The sequence below is a fragment of the Corvus hawaiiensis genome, chromosome 22, assembly GCF_020740725.1.
Source record: "Corvus hawaiiensis isolate bCorHaw1 chromosome 22, bCorHaw1.pri.cur, whole genome shotgun sequence".
NCBI classification, from domain to species: domain Eukaryota; kingdom Metazoa; phylum Chordata; class Aves; order Passeriformes; family Corvidae; genus Corvus; species Corvus hawaiiensis.
The window spans coordinates 6,799,767-6,813,700 of NC_063234.1; the positions used below are offsets into that span (position 1 = coordinate 6,799,767).

Sequence of the window (13,934 nt, forward strand, 5' to 3'; positions counted from 1 at the left end):
ACAAGCCAGGTACAGGAACCTTTGGAAAAGCTCCTGCCTGTTCCCTGCTGCACATAAATCAGTGTAAGGACATCCTGCCCTGCACTGACATGACAAACAACCAGGATAATGCCTCACCAGAGAGAGCAGATCCACATGGGGATGCATTCCAGCTTCCCAAACCCCAGCCAGCCCACGGCTGGGCAACAAACATCCCCCCAAACCTGACCGTGCCTGGGGATACCCAAGGCGGGGAAGTGATGCAATGAAGATTTTTTGCCTTTTCTTTTATACCCCTGTTATACCTTTTTACAACTTCTGTATTCTCAGTGCTTTTTGCCTACATTCTTGAACTTGTTTGTCAAGCTAAGAGACTAAACATTTTAGAAGCTTTGTAGTTAGGGATCAGTGTGCCCCAGACCCCAAGGTCCTCTCCAGAACACATTCTGTAAACTAAGATAGAACCATCCAGGGGAAGGTTCCTTGGGGAGGGGGGGCTCACTCGAGCCTCTCATTGGGGAATCTTTGATAGATATACTAATTAGTAAAACCTATAATGTTCTACCCAATGTTGGGGAGAGACACAGAGACACAGAGACACAGGGACGGGGAAGAAAGACACGGACACAGAGATAGATTCGGCGGGGTGCATCTCGATGCATACGACCTAGACGTGTACACCTAAGGATCCTTAAAATAAATACCAAGGTAAAATCCCTTTTTCCCTTCTAACCGTGTATGCCTCTTGATTTTAAGACCAGTAAAAGGCATCAGAAGGGCCTGGGCGGTGCTCAGCAAACCCATCTCCTGCCAGGACAAACAATCCCAAAGCACTGGAAGAGGCAGGGAGGCCAGAGCCACAGATCATATTCCAGTGATCCCAGGATGGGAAGCGTCAGCCTCAAGCCAGGAGGTGCATCCAACAGGTGGGAACTCAGCTGAAGTGGAAGGGAAGCAGTGCAATAGGAGATGCTGGAGGTAACTTGAAGGTGGTAGAACAGAAGACTAATTTCAGGAAAGACATGGAATCATGGAATATATATTCATGGAATGTCCTCAGCTGGAAGGCACCCACAAGGATCATCCAGCCCAGCTCCTGGCCCTGCACAGACACCCCAACAATCCCACCCTGGGCACCCCTGGCAGCGCTGTCCAAACGCTCCTGGAGCTCTGGCAGCCTCGGGGCCGTGCCCATTCCCTGGGGAGCCTGGGCAGTGCCCAGCAGCCTCTGGGGGAAGAACCTTTCCTGAGATCCAACCTAAACCCCCCTGACACTGTCTGGACACTACTGAGTTAATACAGTGAAAACCCTTGGGTTAAAGACTGTGGCAATGGACCATCCCTAAGGAAGGGCAGTGGGTACAGTCGGACTGGAGTTTGATTGACTTCAGGTGACAATCAGAGTATCCCAGGGCCCAGCAGTGGCCTGGGGTAGTTCAATATCTCCATGTGCTCTCTGGGTGACAATTCAGGTGCAGCCTCACCATGTTTGTAGGCAACACCAGGGACAAGGAAGCTGCTGGCACAGGAATAGCAGAGTTTTAGTCCAGAAAGACCTCAACAAACTTCAGATCTGGGCCAAACTGCTCCGGGCCAGGGCAGGGTAACCCCGGTCACCAGTGCAGCCTGGGAAGGGATGGATCAGCCTGCTGGGAAGGACCAGGAGGACAGATGGAACATGAGTCAACAGTGCACTCTCATGGCAAATCAAGGAAACCACAAACTGGGCTTCACGAGGACTGGGACCAGAAGGGAGGAGTTACCAGTTCCCTCCACTCGTTGCTGGGATCCCCTGTTCTTGTCCATCCCCCAAACCCCCTTCTCCAGCCAGAACAAGAGGGTGTGACAAAAATACACACAGGAGATGTGGCAGGGGGTGGCTGAGGTGCCAGGGGATGGCTGAGGTGTCAGGGCTCTGACACGTGGCCCCAGGACAGGTGGAAGGGGTTGGTTTGTGCTGTCACACAAAGACGATGCTGAGGGGCTGGAGATCACAGCCCACAAACACTGGCAGGGCACTTAGAGAACAACACCAAAGAGACAACAAGGCTCCAGGTGGGATATTAGGAAAAATGCCAGCAAAGCATTAGCTCTCACTCCATCAGGTCCCATAGTGACCACATTTCCCAAAATATCTGCTGTTCCCCAGAGCCACAGTGCTCCCTGCAGAACGAGCATTCCCAGTCCGTGATCTTCCACACAATTCCCTCATCTGCACAGCAAAGAGCTGTCAGGATAATTGTTCCTCAACATTTAATTGTGTGGAATTCTATTTACCTAAAACTTCTCACCAAGCAGATGTCAGTATGGAGACCTGTTCCTCCAGGAAAGGAAATGAGAAGTGGAGCAATATTAAGATCAGTCTGTGAACCATCAGTGTTGTGCAAATTGGACAGTCCCTGCCACAGTTTGGGATATTGCCTGCTTTGTGCACAACTGAGGGAATGATTTAGGATAACAATTTTCATATAATGTAAAAAAATAATAGATTGCTCTGGTAGCTGAGGGTGGAAGGGAGGTGGGAAAAGCAATAGAAAAGGAAGAAAATAAATTAACCACATTTGTGTATCAGCAAAAAAGAAAACTAAAGTAGGAAATTTGACTCATTCAGAGCAGACAATGTTTTACTTGTTCTTAAAGGCATCGCAGGGAATGAATGCAAACTGAGAGGGAGATGTATGCAAATTCATGCAAATTCATCTGCAAATCAGCACATACCATCAGTGTCTTGGCACATTCCCAGCGTCTCTGTGTCAGAGGGACTGAGGAGGGACTGAGTAGGATGAGGGGCAGTGGAAGTGTTGTGGTCCCTCCCAGCAGGACCCACAGCCCTGGCATGGGGCTGGCTGCACTGGGGCTGTTTTCCTGCTGCCCTTTCCTCCCTCGTGCGCTACCAGCATCTTCTCCCTGTGTCCAGGGACACACGGGAAAGCTGGAGCACAGGAGCATGGCAGGGACTGACACCTGCAGTTCAATTTGCTGGCCATCATCCTTCTTCCTCCAATAATTTTACCACTGAGTGAACAGAAATGTTCTGTATTTTGGCTTCTCCAAGCCCTGCTCAGAAGAATCTGTGTTAGTATTCTCACACTCATGTTTCCTTGAATTTTAGGCTTCTCTGTATTTAAGGATTCACCTCTTCTGTTTGCCAGCATTGTTCCTCACACCCACATAAAGAAATGCTCATAGTTGTTTAGTCTTTGCTTTGCTTTCCAGATCACTTATTTTTAAATATTCTCTCAGAATGAAACATTTATGAGTGTTCTTCATTATGGGCTTTGTCCTATCTCCTGACACCACTGGTCCTTGCTGACATCCAAACAGTACAGCTAAATTATTTCTCTTTCCTCCAAAGGAAAACAGCAATTTATTGCAAGCTTTTGGGGTGTTTTGTAGGGGATTCTTTTCTTCCTTCTGCTTTGTTGAAACAGCTTTGTATGATTTGTTCTGGGAAAGGAAAGTATTAAAATGGATTAAGTTACTCATCATTTAGCAACAAATCAAATCCACCAAGACACTTTTTTTGGGCAGTGTCTGTCAGTAGCAATACCCAGCTTTGAAGGTCATCTCAACATCTTCCCAATTCTTTCCACCATCCCACCCTTACCTGTTGCACTCCTCACCTGCAGAATTTTGTCTGTTAGGACAGGAAAAGGGACTGGAAGTAGCACAGGACAGAAACCAGGATTTATAGTGGCAGTCAAATGTTGGACTCGGTGATCTTGAAGGCCTTTTCAAAACTTAATAATTCTGTGATTCTGTAAAATAATAAGCACATTTTTAGGGCTATATTTTTATATAGCCCCATATATATATATTTAATATATGTGTTTTGTATTTTTAGGGCTACATTTTCATTAAATATGCTGTCACACATTTAGGAGTTCCACAAATAAAGGAATAATGTGCAGCTGGGTTTATGTGTAGAATCAAATGTTAGAAGAGGTTGTCCAGAGAGGTTGTGGAGTCTGCCCTTGGAGGTTTTTGAGGCAGAACTGGAAAAAGCCCTGAGAAGCCCCATCTGACCTCCTATCTGTCCCTGCTTTGAGCTGGAGGGTGGAGCGGAGACCTCTTGAGGTCCCCTCCAACAAATGACCCTATAAATTTGTGGATTGGAGCATTTCCCCAGACAAGATGTACTTGAGCTGGTGGAATGTCGGATTTGAAGGTGTGTTTCCCGAGTCTCAAAGCTTTAACCCAACGCCCTTCCTCTGTCTCAAGTTACTGGACAAAAATCCCAATCCTCCCCAAATGTTACTGGGGACACTGTGCTTTGGACAGCACAGGCATGAGCCCCAGTCCTGTGTCACCTGGCACACGAGGCTGCTCGTGGGTGCCAAGGGAAGGTGTCAGCCAGGCTCTGCTGGTGGCTCTCACGCAGCTTGGACCAAGATATTTTTAAGTCTGCCCCATCTTTGGAAATGCCTGTGAGTTCCCAAATCAAGAGCCACAAGCTCCCCTATTCCTGCCCTTCCCCGAGATACCAACCTACAGCCTCTATGTGCCTGGAAGTGGAGTCCAAATCCAGCCCCACTGCATTGGATATCATGGAATGGAATCACAGACTGCTCTGGGCCTGGAAGAACCCCTGCTTCCAACCCCACTGACAGGCTGGGATGCCAGCACTAGATCAGGTTGCCCAGGTGTATGATCCAGATACAGCCATTTTTAGATGATGGAGGGTCACAAATGTATCAGCAATTTTAAAATTAAAGGGTGCTATTCCTTCACCTCCCCTTCCCCTGTATTGCTTTTGTTCAGAGCCCCACAGCTTCCATTTAAACCCGTTGTTCAACTTCTTCCATCTGGTAGTTCCTGGGATATTACTTCCAAACCCTGGAAGTGTCCAAGGCCAGGTTGGACGGGTCTTAGAGCAGCCTGGGATAGTGGCAGGTGTCCCTGCCCTGGGCAGGGGGTGGAATGGGATGAGCTTTAAGGTCCCTCCCAACCCAAACCACTCGGACTTTAAGATTTGATGATATTTAAATTACCTCCCAAGCCAGCCTGTGGTTCAATGACCCCCAGCCAGACTCTGTGGAAGCCCCAGCTCTGAGGTCTGCAGACACCTGGGAAGGTCTGTCCTCCATGGCTGAGGATTAGCCCGTGACTGGGCTCCTCTTTCCTCTGAACCAGTTTTCTGTATTTCTGTATTTCGGGCGTTTAATAACCCGTGCCAACAATGAACAGCTTGGTGTGGACAGGCTGGAGTTACACTTTCCCTGTTAGACAGGTGAAGCACGAGGATTCAGTGGGAGTCTCACAAACACTCCATATGCTGTTCCTGAGGGTTTGGACGTGGTGTCAACACCTTTACTGGCTTAGGAGAGAGGGGATAACCCTGATGAGGCTGTGAGTGCCAGGACAGCCCAGTGTGGTCAGTGGCACCTTGTGACAGGCTGCAGAGGAGCCCAGCACTGCTCTGGGACCTCAGGAACTGATCTTCATATCTCAGCACTCAGCCCCCCTGAGTCCATGGCTTGTTTCCTTCCCATGTGCCACAGGCAGAGCAAACTCAAGAGAAATGATAAAAGAAAGAAATTGAAAGGACCATATTTACCATAAATGAGGAGAGCAAATGCGAGAGAAATGATTAAAAGAAAAATGTGGAAAGGGCCATATTTACCATAAATCAGGATAATTCCATTAATCATGGAATTCCAGAATGGTTTGGGTTGGAAGGAATCTTAAAGCCCATCTTGCTCCACCCCCCTTCCACTAGATCAGGTTGCTCCAAGCCCTCTCCAGCCTGACCCTGGACATTTGTTAATAGTGAAGGTTACTCTGAAGCTTAGGGAACTGCTCGAACAGAGCCAAGGCTGGCTCATAAGTGCTGGTATTCCTTGCCCAAGACATTTCAGGAGCTGTGGGAAGTATTTCAGGGTCTCAGTCATGCTGCTTGACCAGCCTGCAGTGGAACTGCTGTCCAGAGGTTTTCCCCATTTTTGATGTTTGTGCCACCTGCATCAGGCAGCGCGGGGACCTCTGGGCACACAGCCTGCTCCTGCCTGGCCCTGTCCCGTGGAAGGCGTCATGTCAAGGAAGCAAGTCCTTGTCGCTGGGCTGTGGAGCCCCATCCGTGCCACAGTGGGAGCAGGGAGACCTCCCTCCCCCGTGCCTCGGCTTCACCCGTGTCCAGCAGGATGGACATGGAACAACGGTGTTCCCCCTCTTCCTGGGCTGGGAGCCAGAGGAGGCCACTGCTTGCAGTGCTTCATTAGCACACTCAGACCACCACCTGGACAAGACAAGAGGATTTTAAGACATCTCCCTGAAGGCCAGACCAATGGGACACAGCAGTCAGTGGCTCTCTCGTTCAGCAATTCATCTTCCTTAAGGAACCTTCCAACGGGCCAAAGTGGCACCAAACCAGTTCACTGAATGCTCTGAGCTGGAAGGATCCACAAGGACCGTTGAGTCCAACTCCTGCCCTATGGGACAATCCCAAGAATCTCACCATGCTGTCAGAAGACCAGAAGACTTTGTGGGTTTCCAAGACCTTACCTAGGAAAGAGCCATAGGTAGCCTGTTGTGACCTCAGAGCTGACCCTGGTTTGAGTCGTAGGTTGGACTAAATCACTTCCTGACCTCAGGACATCCTTCCATTCGGAAGGACATCCTAGGAAAAAATAAATGAAAAAGCCCAAGCACAGCTCATGGAGGGGCAGTGTCTCCGCCATGCTGTTCCAGGACATGAGTAAGTTCATCCTACCTTTTGAAGCAAAAGGAATTTTCTTCTCTGGGCTTAAAAGCCCATTCCTTTAATAATCTCACACCTGCAGCATTTGTCCAGAGCTGCAGCTGTAAATCTGCTGTGACAGCTCAGCACAAGGGGGAGGTCTTGTCTTACCTTCCACTGCTCCAGAGGTGCTCAGCACACACCTCGGAGGTGCTGGGATCTCCTGGAGCTGGTCTGGGAGCTGCAACCCCTTGCAGAAAAGTGGAAAAGCACAAGAGATACTGGGGGGACAGGGATTGGGGTCAAGGAAGACTGGGAAAGGTGGGAAGAGGAGCAAGAAGAGAGGATGCCACCCCTTGTCAGTGGCAGGAGCTGCTCCACTGGCTGAATTGCCCTTGTTTCATCCTTTTTCCTCTCTGCTTCGGGGGTCAGCTACTGGGACCTGGAGTGTCCCAGTTCCAGAGCCGGTGGATCACCCCAGCACAGCTGCTCTCGTGGTCTGTTCTGGCACTGGAACCACCTCAAACATCATCACTCCTCTGGCCCTGCTTCCAGTCGGAACTGGGCTGCCCTGCACTGGCCCTGCACACTCACTGTGGACCTTGCTTGTTCTCAACAGCAGAGATGAAAAAGCACCTGCCTGTGTCAGCCCTGCTTCTCCCAGAGGGCCTGCTGGGGACTGGGGGAAAGAGCAGGTGGATTTAACATCAGAACTCGGGGCATAAAGACGAGTCAGCCTCCTTCAGTCACACTGTGGTGACTCACTCTCCTTCCGCCCCATGCAGCTCACTGAGCACCTGACGCCACAAGCCAGCTCCAGCTCTGAGTTCATTCTGAGCCCTCAGCCTGCTTTTTCCCCAGTGGGACAGCCCTGCCCTCATGTTCACCCACAATGTGACATCATTTTCTCCACCACCCAATCCCCACCCCTGCCTCCCCCGCTGTCCTGCTGTGTCCTGTGTCCATACCCTGACGCTCAAGTCATGCCTTTTAGTGGCTGACAAATAAAAGTCCACTTACACCCAGTGACACATGGAGAGCTGTGTTGTTCTGTTTATCTCCAGAAATGGAGAGATTTTGATCCCTGGGCTAAACTAGCACTTTGCTGTCACAGAGCTCCCCACTGGCTGCTGAGCCCTGCACTGACCCAGGGGAGCACAGAGAGAGGTTTTGGACTTTACACCAAGTCCCAGAGATGGGTTTGTACCACTGTGGTCCACGGTGGTGTCTGGGACATGTCCCTGTGCACGTTCAGAGCAGTGGCATCATCCTCCCGACCCGGCTGGTGCTGCCTCATGGAGAGGGTGAACCAGCGCAGGCCCGCGGCGTGTCAGGAGTTAATGAAAACTGCTGGATTAAAATCATTACATTGTCACTGGCAATCCCTGCTGTTAGCCACGGGGAAGGGCCTCGTCTGCAGCTCCCTTACAATAAAATGAAGGGTAATTTCATCCAGTCACCTGCTGCTGACCTATTTTAAGTACCCGGAGCAGGGCAGAGCAGGTCGCTGCTGCCTCAGCCCGCGGCAGCCGGGTCAGGCTGCAGGTGATGCGTCCTGGGGCCACCTCTTTGGGGGCACAGGGCACCCACAGTATCGTCTCAGTGTGGGCAGTGTGAGCAGGCAGCTGGTGCTGCTGGCACAGCCCTGGGCGGGCTCTGGGCTGGGGTGGCAGAGGTGCCTGGGGAGGAAAGGGGCTGCACAGACCCAGCAGAACCTTGGCCCAGGGGTCACAACCCAGCACAAGCTTTGGGGAGCCCTGTGTCTCCTTCCTCAGCCCCTGCCCAAATCCTGCCGTTCCCCTGTGGGCTGAGGAAGGGGAAGCTTCCCTGCACTCACTGCCCCTGGAGCCGCAGCTTTCCAAGCTGGGTTTTTAAGACTTGAGTCAACTCTTCTTTCTTGCGGTGACTTGGTTTGCACAGCCACGGCGGTGGCTGCAGTGGTGAACTGCATGCTGGTGTCTCCTTGGCTTGGAAGTCAGGCTGGGAGGCACCCAGACAGCAGCTCCAGCATCCTGGGATACGTCAGAGGATATGGCTGTGCTGAAAAGAAGCATAGCTGTGCTGAACTCCCTCCTTGGGCTCACACTGGTCCCCAGCAGGGATTGCCTGGCTAGGCTGGGTGGCTCTTCAGGGGGACACAGAGTTCAAGCCTCCTGTCCACTCTACAGAGGATGTACAATGATATTAGAAGGTTATTACATCTCTTATAATATTCAGTCTTTTTCAGCTCTTGGAGTACCTTGATGACTGTGGGAGAAATGCTGCTTTCATCCAAAAAAATCAGAAAGCTTTTGCAGCCCCACTGGCACAGCAAAAAGCAGTGGATGAGATCCCAAGGGCTTCAAAAGGCAGCTGCAGGGGGAACCACTCCTAAAACCCTCAAGGCCCTGAGCCAGGCATGGCCAGGAGTGTACCCACCAGTACCTTCTCTGCTGGTTGCCCTCAGCCCTCTCCAGGGTCTCTCTAACCCATGCACACCTTCCCCTCAGGCTCCCGTCTCCCTCCCACCCTGGAGCCTCTCTGACCGTTGTCTCTCCACCCAAGCAGACTGATACTCCCCTTTTCCCAGGCCACGCCAGAGCTCCAAACTATTCTGGTTTCTCCCCACACTCGTGACAGGGTTGGGGAAGGCAGCACAGGGGAGGCAGGGAAAAGGAGTAACGGGGTGGGCACGTGCAGGGTGAGGCCACCACCTGTCACAGGGACATCTGGGGCCACTTCCAGTGTTAACTCATCCCCGCTGGAGATCGTCAGGGTCTTACCAAGCTCAGCCTGATCATGTCCAAGGAAGCTCAAAGAAAGGCACTGCTGGCCATGACAGGGATGATGGAGCTGCTGGGTGGGTAGAAATCATGGAATTAATTAATTAATTAACTAATTCATTAATAATTCCAATCATTAAGGTTGGGAAACTCTCTAAGAGCTCCAAGCTCAACCATCAACCCAGCACTGCCAGGTGCTAAAACCGCATCCCTGAATGCCACATTCACATGGTTTTTGAACACTTCCAGAGATGGTGACCCCACCGCTGCTCTGGGCAGCCCGTGCCAGTGCCTGAGCACGCTTTCTGTAAGGAATTTTACCCACTATCCAACCTCAAGCTCCCGTGGCACAACTTGAGGCCATTTCTTCCATTCCTGTCACTTGTTACCTGAGAGCAGAGCCCGAGCCCCACCTGGCTCCACCCTCCCTAATGTTAACAAAACTGCACTAAAAGGCCTTTGCAGTGACAAGTTGTGTATTTTCTTAAATTGATGGAGAAGGAAGTGGTGAGAGCCACTGGCACAAAGGTCATGGGGACAGGGCTGAGGGGAGTTGCTCCAGGACTCCCTGATGGATCCAGAGGAAGGTCACAGGGATGGATGGACCTGGAGAACTGTACCTGTGAGGGAAGAACTCACTGCACCTTCCACTGCCTGAAAGGACTGGAGAGAGGATGGAGCCAGATTTGGGTGTGCAGAGAAGGGACAGTGGCCATGGGCTAAGGCTGTCCAGAGCAGCTGTGGCTGCCCCTGGATCCCTGGCAGTGTCCAAGGCCAGGCTGGATGGGGCTTAGAGCACCCCAGGATAGGGGAAGGAGTCCCTGCCCATGGCAGGGGAAGATGAAATGAGCTTTAAGGTCCCTTCCAACCAGTCTGGGATTCTGAGGTTCTGTATTACTCTACAGTGGGACACACAGGAAAACTTCAGCTTCAAAGTGGACAAGCACAAGCACAGAGTGCCAAAAGTCTCTGCTGGAGACCACGTAAAGTGGGTCCTGCCCTTGAAAACAGGTTTCCCATTTTTTCTTGTAAGGAAGATTAACACCTTTCAATTTTTAAAACACGTGAAGATTTCCTGTGCCTTCACCTGACTCCATGAAAAAAAATTTTTAAGAATTTAAAACTCCAGTATTTTGAGATGTCAAAAACTGCTCAGCCAGGCCAGGCCTTGCTGTTTTAACACTCTTGTGACTGTGTGTGTTTTCCTGCCTTACCTGCAATGGGAAATCATCATTTCCAAGGCCCTTTGCCAGAGGCACGAGGTGGATTACCAGACCTGTGTCCTTCGTTTAGGAATAATAGCCATTAAACTCCTTGTTGCTATGGGGCTGCAATTTCCAGAGGCGATCTCCATTATCGGAGAGCTGGCTGCTGGCAAGCAGTTAATGAGAGAGCTTTGAAACGGCTCAGTGAAAACCCAGCTCCCTGCAGGCTTCAGAGCAGCTATGAAAGAGGAGAGGGAGCCAAAGCTGGGTCCAGCTGTGACAGCCCCAATGTGGGGTGGTGGCGGCTTCGCTGTCACTGCACAGACTGAGGGAAGCCCCTGTTGGACCCAGCACAGGAGATTTTCTGCAGAGATTGATCACAGAACTATAGAATTCCAGAATGGTTTGAGTTGGGAGGGACCTTAAAGCTCATCCAGTCCCATCCCCTGCCATGGGCAGGGACACCTTCCACTGTCCCAGGCTGCTCCAAGTCCTGTCCAGCCTGGCCTTGGACACTGCCAGGGATCCAGGGGCAGCCACAGCTGCTCTGGGCACCCTGTGCCAGGGCCTCCCCACCCTCACAGGGAACAATTCCTTCCCAATATCCCATCCAGCCCTGCCCTCTGTCCATTTGAAGCCATTCCCTGTGTCCTGTCCCTCCATGCCTTGTCCCCAGCCCCTCTCCAGCTCTCCTGGAGCCCCTTTAGGCCCTGCAAGGGGCTCGGAGCTCTCCCTGGAGCCTTCTCTTCTCCAGGTGAACTCCCCCAGCTCTCCCAGCCTGGCTCCAGAGGGGCTCCAGCTGTTGGAGCAGCTCCCTGCTCACAGTGCCCAGAGGCAGCCTGGAGTTTTGCAGTGGCACAAAGACTGAACTCTCTCCTGTGTGTTAACAACCTGTGGATAATTAGGGAGGTTGTGGCATCGAGGGCAGGCCCATCTGCTGTCTGGGTGCAGGTCCAGGAGCAGGGGGAATTTTTTTCTCAACATGTGGGCAAGTTGAAAAAGATACAAAAATGCATTTTATGTAAATGCATTAAATAAATGAAATTTGTAGAAAGGAGTTTACTCTTGTGAAGGAGCCAGAGGGTTCTGTGCTTCCCAGGCAGAGCCAGGGATGTGAGCCAGGGATGATGCCGTGGCCAGAGGGTCAGGGATCCCAGCAGCCCCATGGTACCTGAGCGAGGGGAGCAGAGCAGCACCAGCCTCATGGGGAGGGGCAATCAAGAGTCTCCATCATCAGGGGGGCTGGGGATGGTGAGGCAGATCCAGTGTCAATTCACACACCAGGGTCAGGATCAGTGGAATCCACGGCCAGGGAATGGACATGGCTGCACTGGGGACCAGCAGGGTTACAGCAAACCCCAGGCAAGGGCCAAAGGCTCAGGTTTGGAGCTTAAACGCAGCCCTTCAGGCCAACAAGCACGGCAGGGAGGGTGAGGCTCCAGGTGAGGCCGGCCCAGACCTTTGGTGCTCCCAGGGCCTTGGCAAATCCTCCTGGAAATGAGGCACATCCAATCCTTAGCAGCGAGCAGCGTTCCCCCTTTTGTTTGACTTTATCACAAATCTGTTTTCAAAAATCCCCAAATCCCAAGGTCTTGGGATCATGACATATCAAACAAAAGAGTAAAACCGTTGTGCCTCTGTATTACCTGTTTTGAAGAAACCTTTGAAAACATGTCCTGGCTGTCTCCAATATGGAATATTTCCTCTCAGGCTTCTGACTCTTGCTTCCCAATTCCCTGAGCGAGGCAGTGACAGCACGTGGCACTGCTGGCCACCTCCTCCACTGCCACCCGAGCCACGCCATCGCTGCTAATCCTGGATACTGGAATGTGCAGCCGGAGCCCCTCTGGAACTCTGCTCCATCTTTTGACTTTCAAAGCTCACTTCAACCGCACAAAACCATCAATAAAATGAACCAGCTGGTAACGGGATGCAAAGGCTGACAATGGTGCCTGGTAGGACACAAAGCACACCCAGTGGGACAACAAAGTCCTGGCTGGGCTCTGCAATGTGGGGCCGTGGGAGGGGGAGAACCCCCCTCACCCCCCTCCTGGTTCAAAGGGCTGCGAGGAGAGAAGGGCAATTAGAGCTGGCAATTGCCTTCCCCCAGCAGCCCCCCTGTGAGAGACTGACAGCCCAGGGAGGAGGGGACAGTGCAGCCGAGCCCCTGTCCCTGGGACGTGTCACTGCTCTCCCAGCATCAGGCAGTGCCTGGACCGTGCATCTGAGAGCCTCCCTTGTTCATTTTCTTATTCCTTCTTTAACTGCTCAAACACCTGGGCCTGATTTGTCTGCTCAGACTGTTTCATTTGAGGTGCTTTTTCTTCCAGCCAGGAAAAAAATCTGATCACAAAATATCCCCATCAGTCCCCTCCAGCCAGCAAAACCACACCTTGCCATGTTCCCTGCATGGGGATCTGCTCTGAACCAGGGGCTGGGCAGCAGCTGGGGCCTTCCTGAAGACCTGTAGGTGCATCTTTTGGCAGGAAAATTCCAGGAAAATTGCAGGAATATCCTTCAGGGCAGAGAGATTGAAGAACAGTGCTGGGGAAAGCCAAAGGGGAGAGCTTTTCCTTATGCAGTGGAACCATGGAACCCCAGAATGGCTTGGGGTGGAAAGGACCTTAAGATCATCTCACTTCAACCCCTTGTCATGGTTGTGGTGATGAGAGAACCTTGGCTGACAGCAGAACTCCCACCCAGCTGCTCACTCCCTCAGCAGGAGTGGGGGAAAAAATTGGGGGAAAAAAGGAGCAAGAAAACTCCTGGGCTGGGATGAGATGGGGAAGTCACTAATTACTGTCACAGGTTAAAACAGACACAGTTTGGGGAAAGGTAATTTAATTTATTGCCCTAAAATCTGGGGAGTGGGAAACAAAAAGACAAACATTAAACCAACATATTTCCTCACCACTCCCCACTCCTTTCTCAGATTCAGTTTTGCTTCTTCACTCCAAACTCCCCTAATAGCTCCTCCCCCCCAAAAAACGTGGTGTAGGGGAGATTGAGGGCAGCAGGTCAAGGTCAGCACAAAGTGGATTCTTCCTCTTGCTCCTTCCTCCTCCCCTTTCCTGTGCTCCAGCATGGGAACCCCAGAGGCTGCAGTCCTTCAGGAAAACCTCCTGCAGTGTGGTCCTTCATGGGCTGTGTTTTCTTCAGGAATATCCATTTGCCCTGGAGCGGTTCCCTACGGGGCGCTGTGTGAGTATCTGCCATGGCATGGTCCCCTCCACAGAGCAGGGAACATCCATCCTGGTCTGAGTCCTCCTTGGGCTGCAGGGAAAATCTACACCCCCATGGAGCCCCTCCTGC

At 51.6% G+C, this 13,934-nt stretch overlaps 1 long non-coding RNA gene across 1 annotated transcript; it reads left to right on the forward strand.

The window, feature by feature from the left end:
- The first annotated feature begins 1,155 nt into the window (after positions 1-1,155).
- LOC125336939 lies at positions 1,156-13,813 on the forward strand. The gene is made up of 3 exons (XR_007207889.1): positions 1,156-1,255; positions 2,028-2,034; positions 13,803-13,813. It is a non-coding gene; the product is annotated as an uncharacterized LOC125336939 (long non-coding RNA).
- Positions 13,814-13,934: the final 121 nt, after the last annotated feature.